This window comes from Dendrobates tinctorius, unplaced genomic scaffold, assembly GCF_039654945.1.
Source record: "Dendrobates tinctorius isolate UK_male_01 unplaced genomic scaffold, ASM3965494v1 ptg000102l, whole genome shotgun sequence".
Taxonomy (NCBI): Eukaryota; Metazoa; Chordata; class Amphibia; order Anura; family Dendrobatidae; genus Dendrobates; species Dendrobates tinctorius.
The window spans coordinates 4408339-4415824 of NW_027361770.1; positions in this window are offsets into that span (position 1 = coordinate 4408339).

Here is a 7486-nt window from a genome sequence, read left to right on the forward strand (position 1 = left end):
GGAGGGAGCCCCCTCCCTGCCGATGCTTCCCCTTAACCCCTGGTACACCGCGATCGTGTTTGATCGCGGTGTGCAAGGGGTTAATGTGTTGGGGGCGGTCCGTGACCGCCCCTGACACATAGTGCCGGGTGTCAGCTGTGATAATCAGCTGACACCCGGCCGCGATCAGCAGTGCTCACCACGTGGGCGCCCTGATCGTGCTAGACGTACTATCCCGTCCATGGGCATAGGGGCCCGGGTCCCATGGACGGGATAGTACGTCTGATGTCAGAAAGGGGTTAATGATCAAGCTCATTAGATTCAAAGAGCAGTTTGTTAATATTTGATTCCAGCTCTCCATAAATTCAGCATTGAAACTAGTTGTCGGCAATTTTTTTATTCTTAGTGCTCTAGGGATCATCTCTTTAGCCACATAATTTTGCAGCGTAGTAGAGTCTCACCATATTTTAGCTTCTTGCTGAGTTAATTTCTCCAGCTGTGTCACTTGCTCTGTGAAGTCTAGATAGTCCCCGGCTTCTATGGGTTCATTTCCAAACACCTGAGCTGCTTTTTTATTTCTGTCTTCTGAGTTAGAGACATAATGTTTATTGCAAAGACAACACCTTCTCAGCAAACATCAAAAATGAATCAAAGCAGTAGTTGCAATAGAGGTGAAGTAAGGAGAGCACAGCAAGTCCACATATAATTGCACAAATAAGAGAAAGAAAGAAAGAAAGAAAGAAAGAAAGAAAGAAAGAAAGAAAGAAAGAAAGAAAGAAAGAAAAGGGCTGAAAAGAGCCCTAACCAGTAAGAGGCATATTGGTTATTGCTAAAACAGTGCCTTCTCAGCAAACATCCAAATCAAAGCAATAATTTGCAATAGAGGAGAGGCGGGGAGAACACGGCAAGTCCATATGAAATTGCACAAATAGAGGAAAAAAAGTGGGCTAAAAAAGCCCTAGCCAGCTCGCCAACCACAGCCACAGCACGGAACCTCGTCTGGACCCAACGATAGTTGATAGTAGACAGAAACATAAGGGGCGTTCCAGCTGATAAAATTTCTTGCTTTATTGGAAAATTAAAGTAGTACAGCGGCTTACTCCTCAAGAGTAGATGGATGTGCTATGAGGCACTGAGACACCAGCTGCGCGTTTCGACCCTACATGGGTCTTTATCACAACTGCAAATTACTAGCATAGTGCAAACCTTATACTTAGTGCTGACCAATGAGAACTGCAATGTAAATCACATGGGCAAAAGGTCCTATGAGCATTACTACAATGCCTATGTTCCTTAGAGACCAATGACGATATCACCTTCTATCACATCTTCTAATAGAAAGGTCCTGTGTGCAAAACTCCACATTCTCTAGGTTTGCATAATAATACCACATAAAAACAAATTAAATTGATATATATACAAATATTTAAAATATAGCAATAACCATCAATAGTGATACATGATCTCTGTTCTTTTGTTTAACCCATTTGGATATCTAGACCCCAGACAGAATATCCAAAAAGCCTCTCTTGTAAGAAGGCATCTTTTCCCATCCCCACCAGGCTTTGAATTTTTAACCCATTCAATTCCTGCAATACAGAAAATGTGGTCTATAGGATACATTGTAAAATATGCAATTTATCTTATGTAGGCTGCACAACAAGGAAACTAAAAACTCGCATTCTGGAGCATATTAGGGATGTAGAGAATAATAGTAGCAATACACGTAATATTTCTATGGTGTCTAAACATTTTCTAATGCAGCATAATGGGGATTTGGAGGCGATGTCTGTTGCAGGAATTGAATGGGTTAAAAATTCAAAGCGTGGTGGGGATGGAAAAAGACGCCTTCTTACAAGAGAGACTTTTTGGATATTCTGTCTGGGGTCTAGATATCCAAATGGGTTAAACAAAAGAACAGAGATCATGTATCACTATTGATGGTTGATCTTCTTCTTTGGTCACAAACAGTATTTTGGTCTCACTTCCCAATTCTTCTCCTTTGTTCACAATCGGTATTTTAGTCACTTTTACTTGCCCATTGCCACATTCTTCAATCTGTACTTTATAGGGTGCTGCCATCAGTTTCACTTTCTTCACCTCTGCTGTGGTGTCACCGCCATTTTGGGCAGCGAGATTCTGCCAACAACGCCAAATGTTATACCATTGCCGCAGGGGGGCATCCTCCTCGGTCATTCCGGTACTCACTGTGCTGGAGGCTGTTCCATCTCCGGTATGCTGTTCACCTTTGAGGCTCAAATGACTGCAGACAGAGACTGGAAACAACTTAAACAGTTCAACTTTATTCTCTGCTGGGCACAGCACATCCACAACAGCTTCAGGACTCTTTACATGGTACCAGTAATATATCTTCATCTACAGCAGCAACCTACTTCTTCTTCTGTTACACACGGGTGGACAACACAAGCAACCAAGCATGACACATCAAACACGGTGAACACGGCACTTCGACCCTTCTTTCTGCGACTAACTTCAGCCCATGAAAGTACCTGTCTACTCCATTATAGTTCACCCTTTTATGGCACTGTTGCTCCTGTACATGTACTAGACTTGCAGCTCACTTGACTATTGAAACAGCTCCAGCACTCTATCTGTCACTTCCACAGGGACTCACTCACTGACCTTCCTGGCTTGACCAATTCCAGACACGGGCTGGTTTCCACAGACTGGCTTCACTGTCACTTCAGCTCCTCGACTCAGGCTGACTTGACTCCAGAGGCTCTTCTATTAGCCTCGCTAGCCCTTTAGCTCCCAGTCTCTAGGTAAAGGGCCTCCAGTGACACTACTCACTGGCTGCTGTTATAGGCACTCTCTTCACACTTCTGTTCAGGATGGCTACCCCCGGCTGCCCTGAACTCAAGCAGGAACTCTATCTCTCCTTTCACTCCCGGCTAGCCTCTCCTCTCATGTCCCTCTAGTTAAGCCTTCTAAAGGCTCCCATCTAGTTGTGCTCAGTGTCCCCATCTAGTGTCCCTTTACTAATGCTACATTACCTATTGTGTCTCTATAATACCCTATAGCCGTGAACATGCATATACAAGTCACACATTATACACTCAAACATGTCCATTATAACCAGTCAAGTCATTGCAGTACATTAGCCAGGCCTAAGTCCTGGCACCCTCTTATAACTGCATGGCCTCCCATCCCCCACACACCAACTTACTCACTGCTCCAGGCCATACTGTGAGTTCTGTCTGCAGCCGGCTCCATGCTGTGTGCCTTTTGCTTCCTGCCTGCTCTCTGCATGCTCCTTGGTTGTGTGCATGGGGGGGCGGTGCCAGAACTCTCTGGTTCTTATGGAATCAGGGTGCACCTGTCTAAAGTGTCCCTGGCCACTTACCAAGAGGCCTCTAGTATTTAGGGCAGCTCCACCCAGTGAAACTTGCCTGTGCAATGTCTTAACTCAGTCAGTGTCTTGCTGATGAGATGCCAGGTCTTGTTCTGTCTTTTGTCTTCTCTGGAAGCTTGATTCCTAGCTTTGCCTTGTACCTGTCTTTCCGTCCTTCAGGAAGCAGAATATCCTGGTCCCTGTGCTATTGCTCCCTGCCTTATCTCATACCTATCCTCTCTGCCAACCAGGAGGCAGTATATCCTGATCCCTGTGTTCTTGGTCCTGTAGCTTGTCTCGCACCGTTACCTTGTCTGAACTCTGTCCTACTTCTCTACTTCTGTCTGTCAGTCTTCTTGTCTGTGGCTCCTTTCCTTGGTGTGTCTTTCCTTGTGTCCTCTCTGTCTGCTTGTGCTACACACTCTTGCGGCACTGCTTGTGCTCCACACTCTTGCGTCTCTGCTTGTGCTCCACACTCTTGCGGCTCTGCTTGTGCTCTGCACTCTTGCATCTCTGCCTGTGCTCCGTACTCTTGCGGCCCTGCCTGTGTTCCGCACTCCTGCGGCTCTGCTTGTGTTCCGCACTCTTGCAGCTCTGCTTATACTCCGCACTCTTGCAGCTCTGCCTGTGCTCCGCACTCTTGCAGCTCTGCCTGTGCTCCGCACTCTTGCGGCTCTGCCTGTGCTCCGCACTCTTGCGGCTCTGCCTGTGCTCCGTACTCTTGCAGTTCTGCTTCTGCTGCTGCAGAACCTCTTGCTGCTCTACAGCTCTTCGCAGTCTAGCAGTTCTCCTCCAAGTGTGGACAGGTCCAAACCTGTTCCTTCATACTCCATTTCTTCCTGCCAGTACCAGTACCTGCACCTGCTGTCTGAACAGGTCTCTACCTGTTCCTTCATACACCATTCTTTCCTACCAGTACCTGCACCCACTGTGTGAACAGGACCCTACCTATTCCATACACCACTCCATCCTGCCCGTATCCCTGTGCCTTTCCAGTTGGCCCCTGTCCCTGTGTCTCAGCTGTGCCTGCCTGCCAGTGTCTCAGCCGTGCCTGCCTGCCAGTGACTCAGTCGTGCCTGCCTGTCAGCGTCTCAGCCGTGCCCGCCTGCCAGTGTCTCAGTTGTGCCCGCCTGCCAGTGCCTCAGTCATGCCCACCTGCCAGTGTCTCACCTGTGCCCACCGCCTGCCTGTGTCTCAGCTATGACCACCTGCCTGTGTCTCAGCTGTGCCCGCCGCGCGAACCTGCCTGTCTGCTATTCGTGCCTGTCGCCCGTACTGTCAACCCAAGTGGGATCATCAGCCACAGCCAGACACCACCCTGGAGTGGCACCTGGCAGCTACCTGCCACACAAGCCTGACCTCACCACCAGAGGCTCCAGTGGAAACCAAGGCAGTTGTCTTAGTCACGCCCCTTCCAGGGTAGTCTGTTTTTGTGGCATAGTGGGGCCACAACCCCCTGACTCATGCCCATCAGTCAGGGCGTGAGCGTGACAATATGTATCTGTGTGTCAAGCCATGCCCACTCTACATAGCCCCATCGACTCAGCATAGCCACACTCACTACACAAGCAGAATGCTCCTTGCAGCCTTTCTGGGATTGATGCTGTGTGTGGATGGATCCCTGCAGCCCGTGATCTGCAATCAAGCATCAAATGACATTGGTTGAGGGGAGGACCGGAGGGGGGCTATGGCACGAGCAGGGTGCCAGTTACCTGGGTCATGGTGCTGCAGAGCAGAGCTGTCCATTTTACCTCAGTATTTAATCAGTATTTTACCTCAGTATTTGGTCAGTGGTTTACCTCAGTGTTTAGTCAGAATTTTACCTCAATGCTTAGTATTTTACCTCAATGTTTGATCAGTATCTTACTTCAGTATTTGGTCAGCATTTTACCTCAGTATTTTACCTCAGTGATTGGTCTCTATTTTAAATCAGCATTTTGTCAGTATTTTACCTCAGTGTTTGGTCAGTATTTTACTTCAGTATTTGGTCAGCATTTTACCTCAGTATTTGGTCAGTAGTTTACCTCAGTCTTTGGTCAGTATTTTACCTCAGTGTTTGGTCAGTATTTTACCTCAGTATATGGTCAATATTTTACCTCAGGGATTTAGTATTTTACTTCAGTATTTGATCATTATTTTGTATCAGTGTTTGATCAGTATTTTACCTCAATATTTGGTCAGTATTTTACTTCAGTATGTGGTCAGTATTTTACCCCAGCATTTTAGTATTTTGCCTCAGTGTTTGGTTGGTATTTTACCTCGGTCTTTGGTTAGTATTTTACCTCAGTGTTTGGTCAGTGTTTTAGCTCTGGTGACTGACTTATTAAGATTCCCCTCCCTCTGATATTACGCATGTGGCTAGGGAACTATAGAAAGAGTCAACGCCAGTCAGTGGCATGCCATAGGCCATTGTGCACACCGCACCTCTACACTAGTGTCCAGTGGTGTCACGTCTCTCACGGCACTATCGCATAGCGGCTGTGTCTGCCGCCGCGCTGCCTTCAGCAGCACTTACAGGCGTCTGCAGTAGTGACTCCGCACACACGGTAGGTCTAGACGGACACTGTCCCCTGTCTTGGACCCGTGTCCTGTGACCAGATACCGTGCGTGCCCTGTCGCTGAGACCTGTGAGTCTAAAAGGCTTGGTGTTTATGTTTATGTTACAGCGCCTCTGTGAGTTAAGAGAGTCCGCTCTGAGCACATTGGGTGACGTTGAACCCGTGCGCATTATACCACCATAGAGTGCGTCTGCCATTAATTAGCAGCAGTGTTAACACCTTCTGCACGGTGGACCCCGAGTGGCGAACGCACTTTATTATTTATTTATTTGGTGCATTCCGCCGTTCCTAACATTATACTAGCGCCAGGGTCTGGCTAATAATGGCAGACCAGCAGCAGCTACAGCGGTACATTCGGCAGCTGGAGGGCAGGTTGGCAGCCCTCGAGAGTTCCACCTCGGCTGCGGATGCTGCTACAGACACTTGCAGAAGCTGTCTCCCGGGCGTCCATGTCCATGCCCATAGTAGCATAGTAACATAGTAACATAGTTTTGAAGGCTGAAGGAAGACCTTATGTCCATCTAGTTCAGCCTATTTTTAGTGCAGCTGTTCTGCATTGTTGATCCTGGGGAAGGCAAAAAACCCAAAGAGTAGAAGCCAATTTTCTCCATAGGGAAAAAAATTCCTTCCCCTAAGCTGGGTCAACCATCTACCTATAATATTATGTTATTCGTAACCTTCTATACTGTTACTCACAAGAAAAGCATCCATTCCTTTCTTAAATTCATTCAGTGAGTTGGCCATCACCACTTCCTCAGGAAACGAATTCCAAAGCCTCACTGCTCTTACCGTGAAGAACCCTCTTCTATGCTGGTGCAGAAATTGTCTTTCCTCCAAACGAAGAGAATGCCCCCTTGTTCTTGTCACAGTCCTTGGTACAAACAGTTCATTGGAGAGATCTCTGTATTGCCCTCTTATATACTTGTACATATATATTAGGTCTCCCCTAAGTCTTCTCTTTTCTAGAGTAAATAGACCTAATTTTGATAACCTTTCTGGGTATTGTAGTGAACCAACTCCATTTATCATTTTAGTAGCCTGTCTTTGAACCCTTTCAAGTTCAGTAATGTCTTTCTTGAGCACCGGCGTCCAAAATTGCACACAATACTCCAAGTGTGGTCTGACGAGTGATTTGTACAGAGGGAGAATTATGTTTTCATCTCGTGTCCCCAGACCTCTTCTAATGCATCCCATGACCCTATTTGCTTTGGTGGCAGCTGCCTGACACTGGGCACTCCAGTTTAGCTTCTTATTAACTAAGATGCCTAAGTCAATTTCCATGTCTGAATTCCCCAGCAGTTTCCCATTTAGTAAGTAATTGTAGCAACTGTTTCTCCTTCTCTTGTGCATAACCTTACACTTATCTGTGTTAAACCTCATTTGCGATTTTTCAGCCCAATTCTCCAATTTACTCAAATCTGTCTGTAGTTGAAAACTGTCCTACTTTGTGTTAACTGCCTTACATAGTTTTGTATCATCTGCAAATACTGATATTTTACTGTGTAAGCCATCCACTAGATCATTCATAAATATATTAAATAGTAGGGGGCCCAATACAGAACCCTGGGGTACCCCACTGGTAACCCTGGCCCAATCT